General features: G+C 37.2%; 1 protein-coding gene and 1 long non-coding RNA gene across 4 annotated transcripts in view; both read left to right on the top strand.

Moving 5' to 3' along the window:
* Positions 1–18937, top strand: part of ROBO2 (roundabout guidance receptor 2) — a 1122084-nt gene that overhangs the window by 217247 nt on the left and 885900 nt on the right. The gene's annotated exons all lie outside the window — the stretch shown is intronic.
* LOC138061359 (uncharacterized) overlaps positions 17903–18937 on the top strand; it is a 98188-nt gene continuing 97153 nt past the window's right edge. Inside the window, exon 1 of the long non-coding RNA XR_011134998.1 lies at positions 17903–17974. This is a non-coding gene — a long non-coding RNA (uncharacterized lncRNA). The remainder of the gene's footprint in view (positions 17975–18937) is intronic.

The following is an 18937-nucleotide window of genomic DNA, read 5'->3' as shown; positions in this document are numbered from 1 at the left end:
TAAAAAATAACTTTAGGGAGGCCTATTGTGGATAAAATCACCTATTTCAGACTGTGGGTTGTATGCTGAAAACCAACGATATTCACAAGTTGACTTTCCCGTAAGTTATGCTTTTCTCTTCCTTGGTACAAAAGGAGGATGAGCTTCCAAAATGATGATTTTAGTCATGGTTCAGAACGCAACAGGGACATTGATTTCAGTGCATCCTGTTCGATTTTGCTGTTAACCTTGAGCGTCGTCATTGCAGCAGGGCTAACGTGAAGCCCGGGGAGAGCGGCTTGCATGAGGCAGTGAGCTGTTCTTGGCCTCAAAGAAGAGCTGGAATTAAAGAGTTTAGCATGGAGGGGCTGGAATTACATTGTCCATTCTATTTCCAGTCCTTCCCTTTGCAAACACAGCACTACCACAGTGCTGGGTAGAGGCGCTTGTGTAGCCAGACTTGGTGGGCTGGGGAAGAGAATGGGCTGAATTTACTTCCTTGCCCTCTAGTGCTCTGAAAAGGGGAGGTGGCCTGATTTTTTTTTTTTTTTTAACTGTGCTACCAATATATAATTGAACTGGAGAAGTTATATAAACTTGTGAGGTTTCAGAGCAAGGAAACCACCTTTAGTTAAGCAATCTGAGAAACTGGTGTACAATTTATTTTATCTGCTAAGTGATAGAAACTACTTTTACACTATTTTCTTATAGGATAAGATTTTTTTCAATTAAATGTAAATTAATTTTTTTAATTAAAATTTTAATTACATATGATGTGTGTATGTATATATATATGTACATATTAAATGTACATTAATTAATTAAATGTAAATTAATTTTTTAAATTAAAATTTTAATTAAATATGATGTGTGTATGTGTATATATATGTACATATGTGTATGTATATATATTCTATACCTTACTTTATCCTACCACACACGTTAGAGTCAAGGGCATTATCCATATCTGGAAGAAGTCCCAAAGGTTTTTACCCCCTTAAATAACAATATTTTGTCAGTCTGCTCCGTATATAATTTTTCTTTGTTAAGTTAAGAAGTATTTGACAGGAAGAGTTTTCCAGATTTCTACGTCGCTCTGAACTTGAGCACGTATTTGAGTAAGTACAGAAATCTGAGACACCTTTTCATTTTTAATAGTCCACTATACCAATTGCAACCTACATGATTATTTTCAGTCTATAGTGTGGTTAAAATAGGGTGGATTTGTTTTCACAGCTGATGTTTGTGTTTCAGTAATGGAAAAGCAATCCATTTGAGCATTTTTTTAAAGTCCTCTCACCAAATAAATGGAAAGTCAATTATAAATTCCATCATTTTAAACTAAGTTGTAAATTTATGACATCTCTGGGTCTCTCTGTGTAGGTTTTTCCTCCGGGGGATTGACTTAGTCCATAGTTTTTTACTAGTAAATCGATGCACTTATTCTACAGCTCTGCAAATGGATGTTGCTTACTATTTTTCTTGCTGTTGCAAGATTAGAAGGCTAACATCAAAGGGGATGAAGTGAAAGCTTTATTTATTGGTTTTTGCTTCAGTTTTGAAAACCACAGTAGTAATGGGCAGTATAAGTTGTTCATGAAAAACCAAATTGCTAAAAGATAATAAAAAAATTTGCTGAGAATGAAAGGAAAATACTAATTTAAGAAAAAAGAGAGAAAAAAAAGATAACAGTTCTGTCTGTTACCAGCCCTTTGCAAGTATATATTTTTGAGCTAACAGCATAAGATGACAAAATTGCAGCATCTCAGTGGTACTGTGAATAACCACTGCCTTCCCTGAGCTCTAGGAAAAGGCTGGAATTAGAGTTGCTGCACTGCATGCACATGGGATAGAATCTTCTTTTATTTATAGGATCAAGTAAATACACAGATGCTGGTCCTCACGATTCTGCATGCCTTTTCGTGCGTGTAGGGTAGAGGCCACATGTTGCTCTCCTGAACAAGGGTGAGGGGTGTGTGCCCCGGGAAGGGGGCTCTGCTCCTTCCCACACGTCTCTGTGAGTTCCAAGTTTGGTGTATCAGAAGTCCCTTGGGTTTGGGAAGGAAACTCCTCAAGTGGAAGGTCAAAACATGCACAGCCTTACAATCTTTGGCAACTGCTGCCTCTACTACCTGTTACTAAATAATAAGAAGTCTATAGCAGCCGTATCTCCAAAACGGTGACAGGGACAGCAAAAGTAGAAGTGCTTTCTGGAGAGTTTACTGGGAGCTGCTCTCAGTTCTTCAATTTCTAATTTTGTTTGATGTTGTCCCAGCACCTTTTTTCCCATCATTCGCATTCTTCAGGCTCCCTCAGTTACCCCAAAGGATGGATCTATTATTATAATTTTAAATTTAGACATTAGGTCAGTGTTGTTGACGGTAAGAGTCTCTCTTCTGTCGATTAACCTCCCAAGGAGAAGGATAGACTCTCTCTCATTTTTACAAAGCAGAAAAATTGAAACGTTGGTCTACTCACCAATGGATGGGCAGATACTGTGTTGCATTCTTTCAGGTATGTGAAGAAGCTCATATAATATGGAAACTGTTTTCCGTTAAGTAACATGAAATAATAGCACAAACTATTGCCTGTTTAGTCTCACTCACATATGCAGAAATGATGTAATAGATCAAGTACTGAATGATTAATGATGAAGATGTACTTTTAATTTCTGATTCCATTATTCTATTATTATGATAACACATGGTATCAGTAGTAGGTTCAAGCGTAACAAGATGGAGTCTTTCATTGCACAGCATCTTGTGAAACTCAGCTGCATCCTATCTAAATCTTTTAAAAATTCACTTTTTCAGAGGATCAGCAATGTACTGCTTTTTGTAAATTATAGTTAAAATGCAAATAAAATTAAAGTCTTCCAGGGACATAGATAGCCATTATTTACTTTATAAAGGGATATATTTTTGTTTATATTTATTTATTTTCAGGAAATTATTACATAAGACGAAATAATGTAATGTTTATGCACACACATTCATACACACAAAATTTCCCATGGTATGATTTCCATTTTAGACAGGTCAATAGTATGATAATCACTAACACTGGTGGAAAATGCGTATGCTTTGTTTTTTTTTAAAAATTAGTCTGAATTGTCACCTAAACAGCACTGTTTTAAGATTCTTGTTCCAGAGTTTGTATAGATAAGCAACTGAAAAAAAAAAAAAAACTTGCAAAGCATATTTCTGCAGAAGATATCAAAAAATTGTGCAAGTGATGTCAGTGTGGTAGGCTGTGGTTGATGTATCCAAGGCAATTTCTGTAGCGCGTTTCTGATGCTCAGGGTGGACAAGCAATGTGCGGAGTGCCATATGCCTTTGTTTAAGCTGCTTTTGTCATCTGCTCGTCTAGAGCCAAATCAAATGTCGCGGCAGAGCAAACTGCAGAAGTAGTGCCCAGATGAGGTTATGATAGGACAGAAGATTGCAAGGAGGAATTACCAGTGGGATTGGGTAAAACTATGGCGTTTTCTGCTGGCAGACCAGGACCCGTTCTGTTGTGCTGCTCAGCCTGTGCAAAAACTCACCGAAACGAACAGGAATTGGAGTGTTGGCCCAGGTAGGTAGGTGAGAGCCTCCAGGCATTTGCAAAGGCAGCTTTGATTCATCCAGGAGTGTTGGTGGGCCCCGTCGAACATGCTGTTGAGCCAGCTGCTTATTCCCTGTGGGCCGCGCTCAGTTTTGAAATTTGCTGCTCAATTCTATCAGACTTAAAACACAGTAGAAACAGAGTTTGATCTAAACTCAAGGAAATGTTGAGGTCTCACTTACCATTTTGAATTGGTTGATTTGTCAGTGAAAAACACTTTAACTGAAAAATTATCAGTGATATCTAAATAATAGTAAACTGTGTAGGGCTGCAAAAATAAGATAAACTATAAAATTATAGTTTCTAAATTTTGGTAAGATGAACTGGGTGCATGGTTTTGTCCTTTAGAAAGTATACACTTTTGTTATCCCTTAGACATGTATATTTTGAATGTTCAGGTATTTCCATTCTAACTTCACAGTCCAGGCCTCTTAAAACCATATTAGTCACTGCTTCAGATCGATTCCCTTCTTTACATTAAACACAGCTATGAGTCCCCATTGGAATCAATAAGAATATTTCCTTCTTTAAGATATTACTCAACAAAAAGGTAAATGGAATTTAGGTAGGTAGATGAATGGAGTCCTCCATGAGTTGTTTCAACTTGCTAATGCAACAACAACTACAGATTTTATTTTGGCGTCGAAGTCAGGTATGCTCGGCAGTCTTTATGATCTAGTTTACAAAAGTCTTTAATACAATTTTGGTAATGAGTACTATTTACTACTTACCAAGATTGGCCAGGAGGAAAGCTTAAATATTAGAAAGAGAGTAAAACAACTTGAGAAGCGTACTTGATAAGAAATTTATATTTATGCAATTTTGAATATATAAGAAGCTTTTCTGTGAATAATGATGCCAGATTTAATTCTTATGTGAAAAATAGAATCCAAAATTGAATAGTTTTTTTTTTTTTTGTAACTTTATCTATACTCTTACCAACTTGTCTTTCTCTTCTTTCCTGTTGTTCATTACTTTTTCTGTCTGCTCAGGTTCTTTAGAGATTGCTGTATTCTAACAGCTATTTATTTTCTTTATTTATATCCCTTGTACTTTTAACAATTTTCTTTTGCTTTCTTTTTTATTTTCTTTCCTTTCACGTTTTCACTCACCACTCTTCTTTATTCTTCCTTCATTAACTAGTGATATGGAAGTATGTATAAAAAAGCATTTATGGTGACCTTACCTTTTCATTTTAATCCTCTGCATTCCTATTTATTATTGGTTTTAATTCTCATACCGATTTTTAAAACATCTTATACGAGAGATGGCAGAGCAGAGAGTGAGAAAACAAGTTGGAACAGGTTGTATTTTAAAAAGGAATACCACACCAAGCCTTGGAGAATCTTTTAACTTGCAAAGTTGTTTATGAATTCATGTTTTTGTGCCTGCTCCTAAATTTCATGAGGTTGGTCCAGAACATAGAATTACGATTTTTCTTTCCTTCTTAACAACCCAGCATCTCGCCAGCATTCTCCAAAAGAGAGACACCATTTTGAAAAAAAATGGTATCTGGAAGAAAATGAAGTCAATATATATCTTACAGTACATGCCTGCAAATTTGGAAGTATTTTTGCTTTAGCAGGGGGTGCTTTTATAGGGTATTTCAAAGAGTGACTACAAATGAAGTTCTGATTTTTTTCCATATTTCGCAGCACAAGACCCTAGGGTTAGCTTGATCAAAGTCTGAGGGATCAGTTGTTCTGAGTTAACACGCCTCACTTTTTCATGTATAAAGGCTTCGGTGGTTTGCAAGCAGTTTTATAACTCACTGTAAGTAGCAGGTAGTTTGCTTTTATGAGTGTTGTCTCTAAGAGTAACACCAGAGGCAGGAACTTTCAAGTTTATGATTTAAATTAATCCCCTAACCCCACTGAGGAGACAGGTAGTTTATTAAGGATGGATTTAAGCCAATTACCATATGACTCACACTTCTACAATGTGCTTCTGCAAGAAACACATATAGGTTCAGATGAGACCATTTGAAGAAGGCATTTCAAGATGAATTTCTCTATCAGAGATTTTTACTAGCTTCAAAATTTGGCAAACTTTACACTTTCTGGTCAGGTTTGTGATTGTCTCCTAAATTTATGCTCTTGCCTTCTATCTTAAGAACCATTGCTGTTCCTATTCTAAGCCTTATGTAGACATTGATTGTTTAAAACTCTGTATGAGTTTAATATTTACCTATACAGTTTTCTTAATATCATTGCATAAAAGTATCTAGTACTTGACTGGGCGCTAGCCCCGTTAAGGTGCTGCGTAGTCTGAAGGATTTCTCAGAGCCTCGAGAATTTTCTTCTGCCAAGTTTAATAATTTCATAGCGTGCCATATTAATTCATTGAGAGATTCCTGGTTCTGTGACGAAATCTGTGTCTTATCTTCATGTGCATGTATTTTTCAGCTGCTTTGTATCGTGGGACATGTAGTATCAAATGTCTCAGGGGTAAGTGGTGATGAAATAAAACAAAGGAATCTCCTTGAATTCATTCAGAAGATTGAAGTTTCTGAAGGTAATCCAGAAACGTTCATAAAATACATTTCCCTTCATTCTTTCTTCCTTCATAGAACAAAACGTGATAGCAGTTATTAAAAGCATGCAATTGGAATGACCACTTCATTTTTATATTTAGATGAAGGAGACTTTCCCCAGGTTAAGTCTAATGTGTAAAATAACTGTTTCTTAAGCTGTTTCATACTGCAATCCATCCTCTTTGTTCTAAGAGCAATGGTATCTTCTTCTTCAGTTATATCTGAAAGATATTTCCCAGCTATGAATTGTTTGGTTGAAAACGCCACATTTAAATATCAGTATAGAGCACGTGAAACACTGGAGTTTTAGGATTCCTTTAGGCTGTACTGGAATGGGTTAGGCTTTGTAGAAGTGATGTCAGCATCAAAAAATTTATAGTTTAGAAATAGGATTGTTTCTCTTTCAAAAGTTTGAGCTAATCATTACGCAGCAGCGAAAATTGTTGACCAAAACAGACTAAAGTAATCTTGGCATGCTGCTATTTTTTCTCCAGTGAGAAGGATTTGGCAGGTTGTGGCAGTTTAGAAAATTGAGTGATCTTATTGGATATGTAAATACAAATGTAGATCCCCAGCTTTAAACATGTGGGATAGGATTCATCTTGTGTGCCTTTAGCAGAGATGTACTGTAGAGATGTCTACATCAGAACCTTGGATTGCGTTTTAAGTCAGTGGGAAGGAGAAGGCATTTTTAACACATTTGACAAAGTAGGTGATTGAGCTGCACACTAAAAATGACTATTTCTCTCCATTGATTGTAAAGGGCAACTAGGACTATATGAAAGTATGAATGTCTAAAGCTAGGTGAGATCAATTTTTTCCCAGTTTTTAAAATATTAAATATAATCGTTAGTTTCAGTAGATGTTTCAGTTATTTGAACTCTTACAAAAAAAGAATCAAATTAAGCGTGAAACTCAGAAGGAGAACTTGCAGGTTTGCATTTTGGCCATTAGGAACGTCAGGAGCAACTTAATGTCATTCTGCAAGGCTGAAAATCAGGGAACGAATCTTTTTTCACTTTGAGTTCTAACTCCCTCAGATTTTGTGACTGTCAATTTATGCCTTCATATCTTGCAACTGGGGCCACACTGCAATGCTCAGAAGAAGTATGATAAAGGTCCCTTCACGTCTTGCAGTTTGAGGCCACACTGAGATGCTCAGAAAAAGTATAATAAAGGTCAATAGCATGGTGATAATATATTCTTTTGTTACCTAATACTGTCAAGACTACTTATTTTAGGTGAAAGGGTTCCTTTTTATTTTCTTTGTGGTGTTGCTTACAGAAATGTTTGGGTTACAGAAAATAACAAATAGATAAATAGGAATAGTTTCTTAGAATTCTTTATTGTGTCCCTTCATACTTCCTAAACCACTGTCATCTTGCACTTTCGTGTGAGGATGATTCAAGTAGTGATAATGAAGACTATCTCTGTAAGTTGAAGAAACCTTGTATTTAAGCAGGCAACTGTACCGTAGGCCTCTGTTCTTCTGAGTGACATTTCATCTGATCTCAGAATCGGTGAACTTATACTAAGACTGGTTGTGTTTTTCACTTATCAGACTGATGTCCTTTTACTGCCTCTGGCTAACTCTGTCTGCAGTTTGCTTCAAGGTGCAGCTGAGGGAAGGACAGGAAAGCAAGGCAGCACAAGAGGACGTGTTTTAGGTCCTTATGCTGCTGAGAACGTGGTGGTTGCTGCTGCTGTGGGGTTGGAGGGGGGCTCTCCCAGTAAGGAAAAGGTCCAGCTAATGCCCAGTTACCCATCTGACTCCTTCCTAAGCATAGCTATGGAGAAAAAGAGGAGGTGGTTCGAAGGCAGGGTGTATCACCGGCCTGCTTTGCTAGTTTCCTGCTGTCATCATGGCCTAGACCTGAGCCTCCGTTTCGCTCTTTGCGAGCTGCGTTTAAAGGTATTGTGGTTCTGGAGTCATGGACGTATACAGTCGCTGCTTTCCTCCCCCGTTCGCTGGGGAATGTGCTTGTTGCCCTAATCTGGAAAACTACTCAAGCTTCTAAGCTTGTCAGACAGGTACCATTTTATCCTAGTATGAAATGGCAGTTTTAAGTTTTAATGGATGCCTAGACTGGGACAGAAACTACTGTATAAAACATGCTTCATTAATAAGTTACATATGCATTAACAAAGCTGTGGACATGCCTGAAAAACAGTATCAGTGTAGTACCTGTACACAGCTTGGCCTATGCAGTGGACAGCACTGTTATCAGAGGGCTGTGCAATTACTCCCATCTGTGAAAATTCATGTTCTGTACGGAGTACTGCTAAGCAGTATGAAAATTATCTTTTTTTTCCCTTTCTTTCTCTTTTGGTATGCAATCTTCTCTTTACAGGGGTTTGAAAAGGAAATCCTGAATCTGTTCTTTAGCATATAATTTTGGTATCTAAAAACAGCACTTGGGATTAGCAGGCTTGTCAGAAAAACAAGAATTTAGATGTTCAAAAAAACTCAACAATCCACCCCCAGCTTTTCAACTATGTCAGGCATTATTTGGCTGTACACAGCTGCTGTAAGATGAAGGGATACGAAATGCAATGAAAGGAAAAGGTATTATTTTAAGGACATGATTTGAAAATAATGGAATCACCCAAGCCCCTTCATACAAAGTGGTTTACATGTTCTGCAGAAAGATCAAAATGCACGTAGATCTCACATTTAGGCATGTGTTAATTACAGACTCACTGGCAAGATCAAGTCTCTTGGAACTTGTTTCTTTCTTTTAGTTTTCTCTGAAAAACAAAGACACTATGACTCGTGTTGATCCTCTTCCTCCTCTCCTCTCTGCACACAGCTCCTAACCTGCTTTGTAATTCAGGAATGAAATGAGGTATAGCCAATTGACACTAACAGCTGATTTTATGGAGGTATGGACACTGCTGTCAATATTGCTTGACAATAGTGCAAAAGTTCTCACTTCCCCAACTCCTTTCTTCCAAAAGTATGTTTATCTGACTGTGTAGCATTTCTGTCTTCCATGTAGCATTTCTGTCATGCCAAATGTAGCTACGGGTGAGATTTTTTGCAGTTTTCCTGCTCTAGTTGCTGTCAATAGCTGGCAATCTTTTTGTTCGTGTGGCACTATGTAAGAGAGAAAAGAATATGTTTTTATACTTTGAAATATTTTCTTAGCTTGTCACATAGATTTATTTCAAGTTCTGTAGTTGTAAGGGCCTAATAACGCCCTTTAGTGATGCTGGTACATTTTTAATACCTGCTGGTCAACAGGGCTTTGTTGTAAAATCTCTTCAGAAGAACAGCTTAGGTAATAACAAACCACTGAATGGACCTGTAGCTTTTGCAAAGTTTGAGGAGTTACTTGAGCTTCCCCTTTGCCCCCTCCCCAAATTTGCTTTTTCTCCTCCTGCTTCTCCTCCTAGTTCTCTACCTGCTCTTCTAACATTACCTGTAAATCATTTGCCTCGTCCTCCATTCAGCTTTCATTGTGGGTTCCGTAGGAGACTATCACAGGTTATCTTCAGCTAGAGTCATGTTGGGCAACCTTGTCCTCCAGCTCAGATTCAATCAGCATCTACGTGGAGGAACTCCCTACTCCAGAGAATCTCCTGGTATCTCCTTAATGCCAAACTACCTTCACGTGTGTATAGCCACTAGCTCAGACTCTAGATCTAGAGTACAAGACTCTCTTATACTTCCCAAACTCTCTTCTTACTTTATTTCTTGGAGCTAGTTATAACTTCTGTCCTATCTATTGCTCAGATATACTACTGCAATACTGGTATACTCTTCCTCTCTTCATTTCCAGACTGCACAGGTATACTAGTTATGAATACATACAAATACACACACATGTTTATTGGAGTTTTGGAAAGGATAAGAGGAAGAAAGACCACCAAAAAGAACATGACTTTCTAAAACTAAAGTATATTTAAGTTTCAAGAACAGTCCCTCTCACGTATGTGCTGTGATCTAACCCGCCCAACCTCTAGCTGACCTATACCTATATTCTTTATAGAAGGCCACCGTGCTCAGTGCGCAGATCAGAGAAATGGTGGGTTTCAAGAAGACAAAGAGTATTACCGTGTACATTGGAAGAGCCAAGAAGGTGGAGTTTCCTAATGCTTGGGTATACTTACGCTAAGGTAATCCTCATAACGGATGCCTCGATTGGGACAAAAGCCACTGGCAAATGAAAGCTCCACATTAACTTTAAACTCTTTGGTTTTTTTGAAACCCTAGTATCTTTCTATTGCTATATGTATCATGTATTTCAAGTGTGAATTTACATGAACATCTCAAGTTTTTGTATGATACCATGTCGTGTTGTACGGCTATGCCTTTCCTCCCCCTTTGCTGGTGTACTCCACAAGACAGTGGGAGAAAAATATGGGAAACTATGGCTTCCTGAGAACAACAGGAGGTTGTAGCGCTCCAGAAAAAGAGTCTTCTGTTGTGAAATGTGTTCCAGCTGTCTTGGTGGGGAGTGGGAAGAGGTTAGGGAAGATGCAGGAGAATGGGGCTGGCTGTGCTGCTCCCAAGCCCCCTACTACCTGCTTTGGGCTTCCAGGCTGTCCATAATGGTGACTGGCTGTCTCCATCGAGTATACTTTTAATCTTTATTTTGTCATTTTAAATAATATAATCCAAGCATGATTGTGGCCAGAAATGTTCAGCAGCCAATATGTTTTAAGTGGTTGAAGTGAAATGTGTTGGTAATAATTTCACATCTTTTTATTTTTTCTGAATGAAGCCAACAGTTCCAGGCATAATGTCCAATTTAAATATTTATACACAGTCTCCATATTTGTGGATGTTCTCCATATTGTTGATATGAATAAGACAACATAAATAATTACAGTACATACACAGTGGTAAAATCTAAAATTTGAATATGGGCTCCCAAAACTTCAAAGTAGTAACTGAAACAATTGGTTAAAATTTGAAAGGCGGACTGACATTTATTCCTTAGTATTTTACATACAAATATCCTTTTCTTGGCAGTAATCCTTTTCCACTAGTACTTTGCTACTTGTATTTCTGTGAGATTCATGTGCTGTAAAAACTCTATGATGCTGAAAATGTTCACGTATTGTTCAGTAGTAACTTCTAAAAGAAAAGAATTGTAGTGTCAATATTAAAAAAAAAAAGGAATCCACTCGGATGCTAAAGTGGATTCCATTCACTTTCCAGATTGCATAAATAAGTGGATAAGTTTGCTGTGTCTTGTTTGTGACAATGAGAAACATGGAAAATATGGAAGCAACAAAATGAGATCTTGTGATCTAATATATTTGCATTTCTGGATGAAAATGCGAAATGCCTACAGTATCTTTCTTAACCTGTTTTTAGTTAGCCTGTTTCTTTCATCTGTTGCAAAAGACTAAAGCGAAGTACCCAAGCTCCTGATTATGTTGATATTTTGATTAGTTCTTGACCTTTTTGCATTCGTGTAGTTCTACTCTTCCTCGGGTACTAAATTGGTGTCAGATACTACCACATAATGTTATATATTTCAGAATTGCATTTATATAGTAAGTAACAGCTGGTAAATTCTTTCTTCCACTTGGAAATGTGGCTTTGGTCACCTGAATTTTTTAAAACCTTTCCTTATGTCTGCAATATCATTAAGCTAAATGTGCCATAAGAATATCACTTATTAGATTACTTATATGTATTTACCTGAGCTCCAGCAATAGAGACACACCTCAGAATATGGAGAGGGAGAGACAGAATCTTACAAAACTTCTATTTTTAAATGTGTGAGCTGGTATTGTATCTTTGGAGACTGTCGAAAGCTTTTCCTTCATTTCAGGAAGGGGAAAAATTGATCCATGCAGCTACTAACTTCTTATTTTAGCTTCAAAGTTTGAGAATAAGTTGGCAGGGAACACTAGGCAAAGACATAGGATAAATGAAAAACATACAACATGGACTTGCTAGAAAGAGACTTGATAGCGAAGATTTTTTTTAAAAGAAGTAAGCTTGTGGGCTTGGATATTGAACGATTCCAGATATTCGTACCTCTCTCTCTTAGCAGAGAAACTGTGCACTTTATTATGCTTTAACACGTAATTAGTTCAAGACAGCAGCAGACAGAGCCATGCCAAGCATTATCTCATCCTTTCATTTTTGACCTGCTTAATTTAACATGAGTTTGTTTTTTTGAAGGCTGCCACTGCTGGTACATGTGTTCTCAGAATAAACATAAATATCTAGGGAACTTAAAAAAAGAGTTAGGAGATAGCATTTGCTGGTGATGGTGTGCTGTAATGTTAAGGAGCCTATCTGCGCTGAGCGCTTGTTTTGGGTGGCGAGCTGCCAGCCACAAAGATTGGCCCAGCCTGAAAGGTTTGGCTTAGTTTGGAAATTGCACTGAGGAAGACCCTCACTCTAGTTTGGGAGACTACTCGTGGCCTGTTGTGCAGGGTGGTTGCAGCCTTATTTAGGTGTATATACATACATACATACATACATACATATATATATAAGCTAGCTTTTAAAGAATTCCTTCAGGAGCCAATAGGAATTACCTAGGGAGGCCAAGAGTGCAGCAGAGAGGGGCTGCAAGCTGCTGCAGCCGGTCAGTGCCTGTACAGCATAGTTTCTAGCTGGCACTGGTGCATGTGCTACTTTCAGCCTTTACTTAGGTATGGACTAAAGCTAATTCGGGAGCATAGTGTAGGCAGATCTCATTTCCAGCCTTACTTTTCTTTTTATATGTATATATATATATTTATCATACACTTTACAGGAACTCTGCAGCGTGGAAAAATTTTGCTTGACTTGGACAAAGACTTATTCTAATTCTGGATATGTTTGTTGCAGCCTGGAAATGTATTGTCTTATAATCTCTCTGAAAGTTTTTGTAACTTAAGATATTCCAAATCCAATCAAATTCAAAACTGATGGGTACATTTGTTCTGTCTATTCCCATCCTTTTTTTACTTTTCTTTGCAATATTTCAGTCTGCCATCTCCAATATGTGCAACAATAAGAAAGGTGATTGGTTATCTCTATGAATAAATAAATCCCAAATGCTGGCAAGACTGTAAATGCAGAAGGAAATGCAGGTGATACAATTTAAATAATCTCAAGAAGAATACATTCATATATAGGTGATTACAGATAGTATACTGCCTGACAAAAAAGAAGGGAATATGTAACAGTTGTTTGTGGAGTTATTTAAATCTAATTCAAATTTAGTTATACTTCTTCTGCTCTCGAAACAAAGGTATTTCCTAAAACACAGCATCTCTTATGAATATTATAGGAATAGTACCAAAGATAAATGAATCCACTCCTGAACAAAATGTATTCTATGGTATTTGGAGTGTTTACATGCGTGTACATGTTTTCAAATTGGAAGTTAAGGTGGGAAGTGTCTGTGAGCTCTCAAGAACAGTTTTCAGAGATGTATGTTTTCTGTAGAAAGTATGGCATGGGCAATTCATAAAAAGAATAGCTCAAGAGAAGATAGTGATTTCTAATCTGTTTTTGGACGCTAGGTAAACCAAGTAATTGTGGTTACCAAGTTGATGTTTTTCCACTTCCAAGACAGCAAGGTTAACGCTATTCAAAAGCTTCTTTGTAAAAGAGAAAATCCTTTAGGCATGCTGCTGTGCGTTTATTTCAGCAAACTCCCTTTAAAATAGATAAGGAAATAATGTTCAGGGATTCTCAGCAGCTTCCTATTAATCAAACAGCAACACGAGTGATTTTGAGCATATGTAGTTGCCTTGCTTCAAGCGTTTTTGCCTTTTGCTATTAATACTGGTGCTCTGACAATTGTTTTCTTCAGATGAGTATCACTTTCGGAGCTAGAGTGCTATACAAACAAGGAGAGCATAGAGCAGCAAGTGTATGAAATGACTGTTGAATGCTGTCTTGGGAAATTTAGCACAGTCTAAGAGGGATAATGAACTGAAGGCCTTTTAACACGAGTTTTTTTGTTTATATTCCCCTTTCTTCTCATTCTGTTGGTTCCCTAGCATTTTTTGAAGTTATTTTGCACCAAACTTTATTATGTGCCCAAACAATGGCAAAGGACAGTTGAGCTAAATCAAATGTTTTCATTGATTTTCCTGGGATTTGGATTAGGACCTTTTTTTTATTTCTGTGAAAGAATCCCACCAGGATGCACCTGTGTATATCAAAGTATAAATGATGAAACTCAGCATGTCTACAATTTGCTAATGTATAGAGTTTGAGGGTGGTTACATGTGTACACATTTCTGAAGATGTCAAAATGTACTGATGGACCATTGATGATTGTTAGCTGCACAGGGTTTAGGATCTGTGAGCTAACGGCTTCCTGCAAGTCTTCTGTCTGCTTGAGTAGATGCTAATTCAAAGCTTGTTTTGATCTTATTTATGTTACAGCTAGAAAAAAGGCTGACTTGGAACAATAAGCCTGGCACAGATGACTCCTAACAAATGAGAGAGGAGTCAAAACGAAATCATTCATGGAAGATGAAAGGAATTGTGCAGTAGATACCTAAACTGAATTCACCATATGGTCAGCTTAATACGTCTACAGTATTTCTTAGTTAAATGAGTTGAGATTCCTAACAACAAAAGAAATAATATTACCATGTCAGAGACATTTTCCTTTATTTTTATGCAAACTTACCTATTAGTTTGGTTTCAAGGTAGCTGAGTCTCTGTGCTTACGAGTAGTATCTAGCTGATTATGGGAGCCACTCAGGCACCCATAGGGCACTTAGCGAGCACTGGCTTACAGAGTAGTTTTCAAATTCTGGTCCGTAGTGTAATGTGTGCTGTGTGCCCCACTTTCTTGTCTTTCAGTGTTACATTGTGCAAATGAGTTGCATATTAAGAATTGATAGTCTGTCAAATGGCTTTCTAATGCAATCTCGTGGAAATTCCAAAAAGGAAGTTTTTCTTTTATTATATAAACAAATGGATGAAATATTAGATGAAAGCGTACACATTAGGCACACCTCATTCACAGCATTCTTCCAAACAAAGGAAAAACCGTGAGACTGATATGTAAATCTGCTGTAGAAAACACAGAAATTGAAATATCTTCATTTCCAGAGAGATTTTTAATACTTCAGCATTTTGAAAAGTGGCAAAATTTGGCCTAGATATTTGACTTCAGATTTAAAGGTTTTTTAAATTATGCAAATGACTCATTAACATAGATCCTTTCAGATGTCAAGAGGATATGTAATTCCAGGTAAGTTAGTTATAGCCTATTAATTCTGCACTAATGTCACTCAAATGTTTGCAATGTCCTGGTTTCAGCTAGATATCCAGAAGGATATTTAGAGATTGTGTGAGTTTGTTTCTCTAAAGTTTTCAGCCAAAATTAGAAAGAAAAAAATCAAAATGTGAAAGCTTATTATAAAAAAACCCTTAACATGTTTTTAGAAAAAATCTTTATGAAAAAAAGCATTACATGAAGTTTTCGTTTCTCTAAGGTTGATGAATGCTTTGTCTATAACAAATCAGAATGTGCCGATTTCATTGAAGTTTTTTTCTTGGAAGATGTAGTAGAATGGATATGTTCCCAAAAATTTATGTTTTAATGAAATTAAAATTTGAGGGAAAATCCTGATTTTTTTTTTTAACTGAAAAAATCTATTCTCATCTTTACTTTCCAAAACCAGAACTGCAGGTTATAAGAGAGGTATATTTTCTTTATTAGCTCTGATTACAGAGGATTTTAGGAGACATACATATGACTATTTATAAATCTGTCATATATGAAACATCACACTAAAAATTCCCTAGCTAGAACTGCTCCAACTTGGTCTATTTTCACGGCTACTAAAGTAGCAAAGATTGTTGGTTACTACCCTTTAAGAGACTAATTATTTCAAGCTGAGAACTATTTTGGAGCAGGATTGGTCAGGAGTGACTCTCTGAGTCACAGATAAGCCCCATGTACCTAATTCCCTGTTATATTAAAAATCTGCTTCATTATCCTTGTAGTTAAATAGACGTTAACATTTAAAGCACAAATTCAACCAGCTTTGCAGACTAACATTAAATAGTTCACTCTGAAATCTGACAGTACAAAATTATGAACTATTTACTACATTCTCCTATGCCTACTTCATTTTAAAAAGGGGGTAAAAATTGCTTTTGAGCATAATTATTGGAACAAGAATTATATGTTAGAGCTTTGTCTGTACACAAAGTTTACTTACGGTTATTTTACCATTTTCCATTAAAGACAAATAAATAATATCCTAGTATATCTCCAGTAATCCTACATTAATAGCGCATGGGGAGTTAAATAACATTACTGCCTGTATTTGATTCTTGCTAATTCCTGAATGCTTATCAGTGTAGTAAAGGCGCATATGACTTCAAATCTCAGTACATTTTCATTTCAGCTTTTAAACTATAAGATACTATCTTTTACCCCACTTCAGCCTAGTGTTCTCAATAGAACAGTCTATTACTGATTTTAATTTTATAAACTTTCCAACCTGCTGAGTGCCTTTTACAAACTATTCAGTTCCGCGATACCCAATAAAGTTAAAAGAGTAGAACACTTCACAGGATGAAACCTTAAAATACCTGTGCTCAACCAATATTTCTGTTTTGAGCTCTATTGTGATCAGTAAATGAATCTCCTACGTGAGACATTGAGTGCTTCCTATGTGCATAAGTCTTCATTTTTACCTACCTCATTTTGGTTTTATTTCCTTTAACGTTTTAGGTTAACATTTTAATTTTTTGATTGTTTAAAATTACGCACTTAAAACTATGTTCAAGCATCTATGAGTGGCTTGTATTTTGCACATCATCTGAGCAGTTGCAGCTGCTGTTGCCTTTGCTTCAAAGTGGGGTTTCACTCTGAAAATCAACTCGCTTGTATTTTATTGGCTAAAAATGTACATAATTGCCTAATTTGAGATAGTTGAGTTTTCACATGTACATTTTTTTGCTAGGATTAATTTCCTTATGTGTATATAAAGCCTCAAAACTTCTGTAATTTTTGTGTACTTCGTGCACATAATTATAACGATCATTTATCCTTGTGACAAAAACTACTCACATTGTTTCATCCTGAAGCAATGTGAGTTCCCAGAGTGTAATCCTGCACCTTCAGAATTCATAAACAAATTTTCTCTCCTGACTTCAGGAGCACGTTTTGGTCATTTGTTTGGATAAACTTTTACAGCACCATATGCAAGTCTAGAAGTATAATTCATAATAGCCAATACATGATGTATTTAACATCAGGATTTGGTGTTTTGGAGTATCTTTGTTCAGCAATTTCTCATTTTGAGGCCTGAATAAAGGTGTCTTAAATAGGTGGATTTCATCAGCAGCACAAAGTCTTAGGATGCCTCTGTGTTAGCCTTTTACTTGCAGCCAAGTTTTGAAATGAATTTTCTGATAGTTGCCACTTGCCATGCTTTGGTTAAGGTCACAAAGCAGTGTCTGGGCACACATGCCTCGGGCATGCCTGCGTTAGGACACTAGAGGAGTTATTTTTGGTGTAAACTAGTATTATGTTTATACCTGGAGCCTCACAGTATCCCGTTGAGCACACCTGAGTGTGCCATCTGCACCCGTGGGTGCAAGGTCCTTCAGCAGTTGGTGCTCTGCATATGCTCAGTGTGCACCTCAGATTGGCAACTGATGCAAACTTTGCTACTGCTTGAGGCATGATTTGGACGTGTTGCCCCCTAACCGGAGCACTGCGCGGTAAAATCAAACTGCAGTCCTTCTTTCTTTACACCACAGGAGTCAATAATGTAAATGCACCCCAGCTGGATTCCTTTTGAATGAAACTGAGTCAGAATATGTTTTTACAGGAGCACAGGTGATCTTCTCCAGAAGAGAAGATGATGGCTGATGGTCATTCAGTCTACAGGACCAGACTAGAGCTACCTAGGGTAAAACCCTCAACATGTGCATAATGTGGACATGGGAGTCTCAGCACCAATGATACTGATCAGCCCGTCAAATCCTACCAAGCTGCCTCATGCAGGAATACAGGTGTAGCCTAAGCACTGCTTTTCCGATGAGGAATTGGGTTCTGGGGGATAAGGGTCAAATCTGTAGACGTCCCTTGTTCCCCTAACACCCATAAAGCTAAATAACATTGAGAATCTGGCCCTAAGTGATTCGATCAAAGCAAGATGGGAAAAATTGCTTTGCGGTCTCCTAAATCCATACTGGACCCATTTTCTTTCTCTTGGAACTGTAACAGGTAAATCAGAACTGAGCTTCCTTCTCTGGAAGTATGAATTCCGTGCAGGTGAACAACCACAAATAATTTGTTTGGGTCTAGGATCTATGCCTTGCTTCTTGCATGTAAATCCAGAACAAAAAAATATCCCACAACTTTGAAGTCTGTCATTTTTACTAGCTAAATTACTTTTGTTGACCTGAGTGGATATTTTGTAGTCCGGGCTCTCTTCTCGCACTGTGAGAGTGGCTGACACATATTTAAGTACTATTCCCAGGATCTGTCTTGAACCACAGATAGCAAGAGGTGCTTAGTCAGCAAACTGTTCTTTGCTAAACTTGTGGCTATGAGCAAGTTCTTGCAGAGCTGCTTTTTAAGCCTGAGGATGGGCCCCATCCCTGTGGCATCTTTCTTCCTGGGCCAGCAGATGCGATCCATGTTGAAGGTAGCAGATTAAGTCCTGCAGCAAATCTGTGTTTGCTACTTGCAATGGTGTTATTCCCCCCTTATAATCCATCCTCATCAAAAAAATAGCTTTTCCTGGATCATAAGAATACTTAAAAGGATAAATATTTTGCTTTTGGAGTGAATTAGACTCCAATGCCTAATGTAAGAGATATTAAAAACAGAATTCTGAGGATTGATTTTCTGCAAGATCTTCCCTTCT

The sequence above is a fragment of the Struthio camelus genome, chromosome 1 (genome assembly GCF_040807025.1).
Source record: "Struthio camelus isolate bStrCam1 chromosome 1, bStrCam1.hap1, whole genome shotgun sequence".
NCBI classification, from domain to species: domain Eukaryota; kingdom Metazoa; phylum Chordata; class Aves; order Struthioniformes; family Struthionidae; genus Struthio; species Struthio camelus.
Note: the sequence above shows the minus strand (reverse complement) of the source record. Positions and strands in the feature narration are given on the sequence as shown.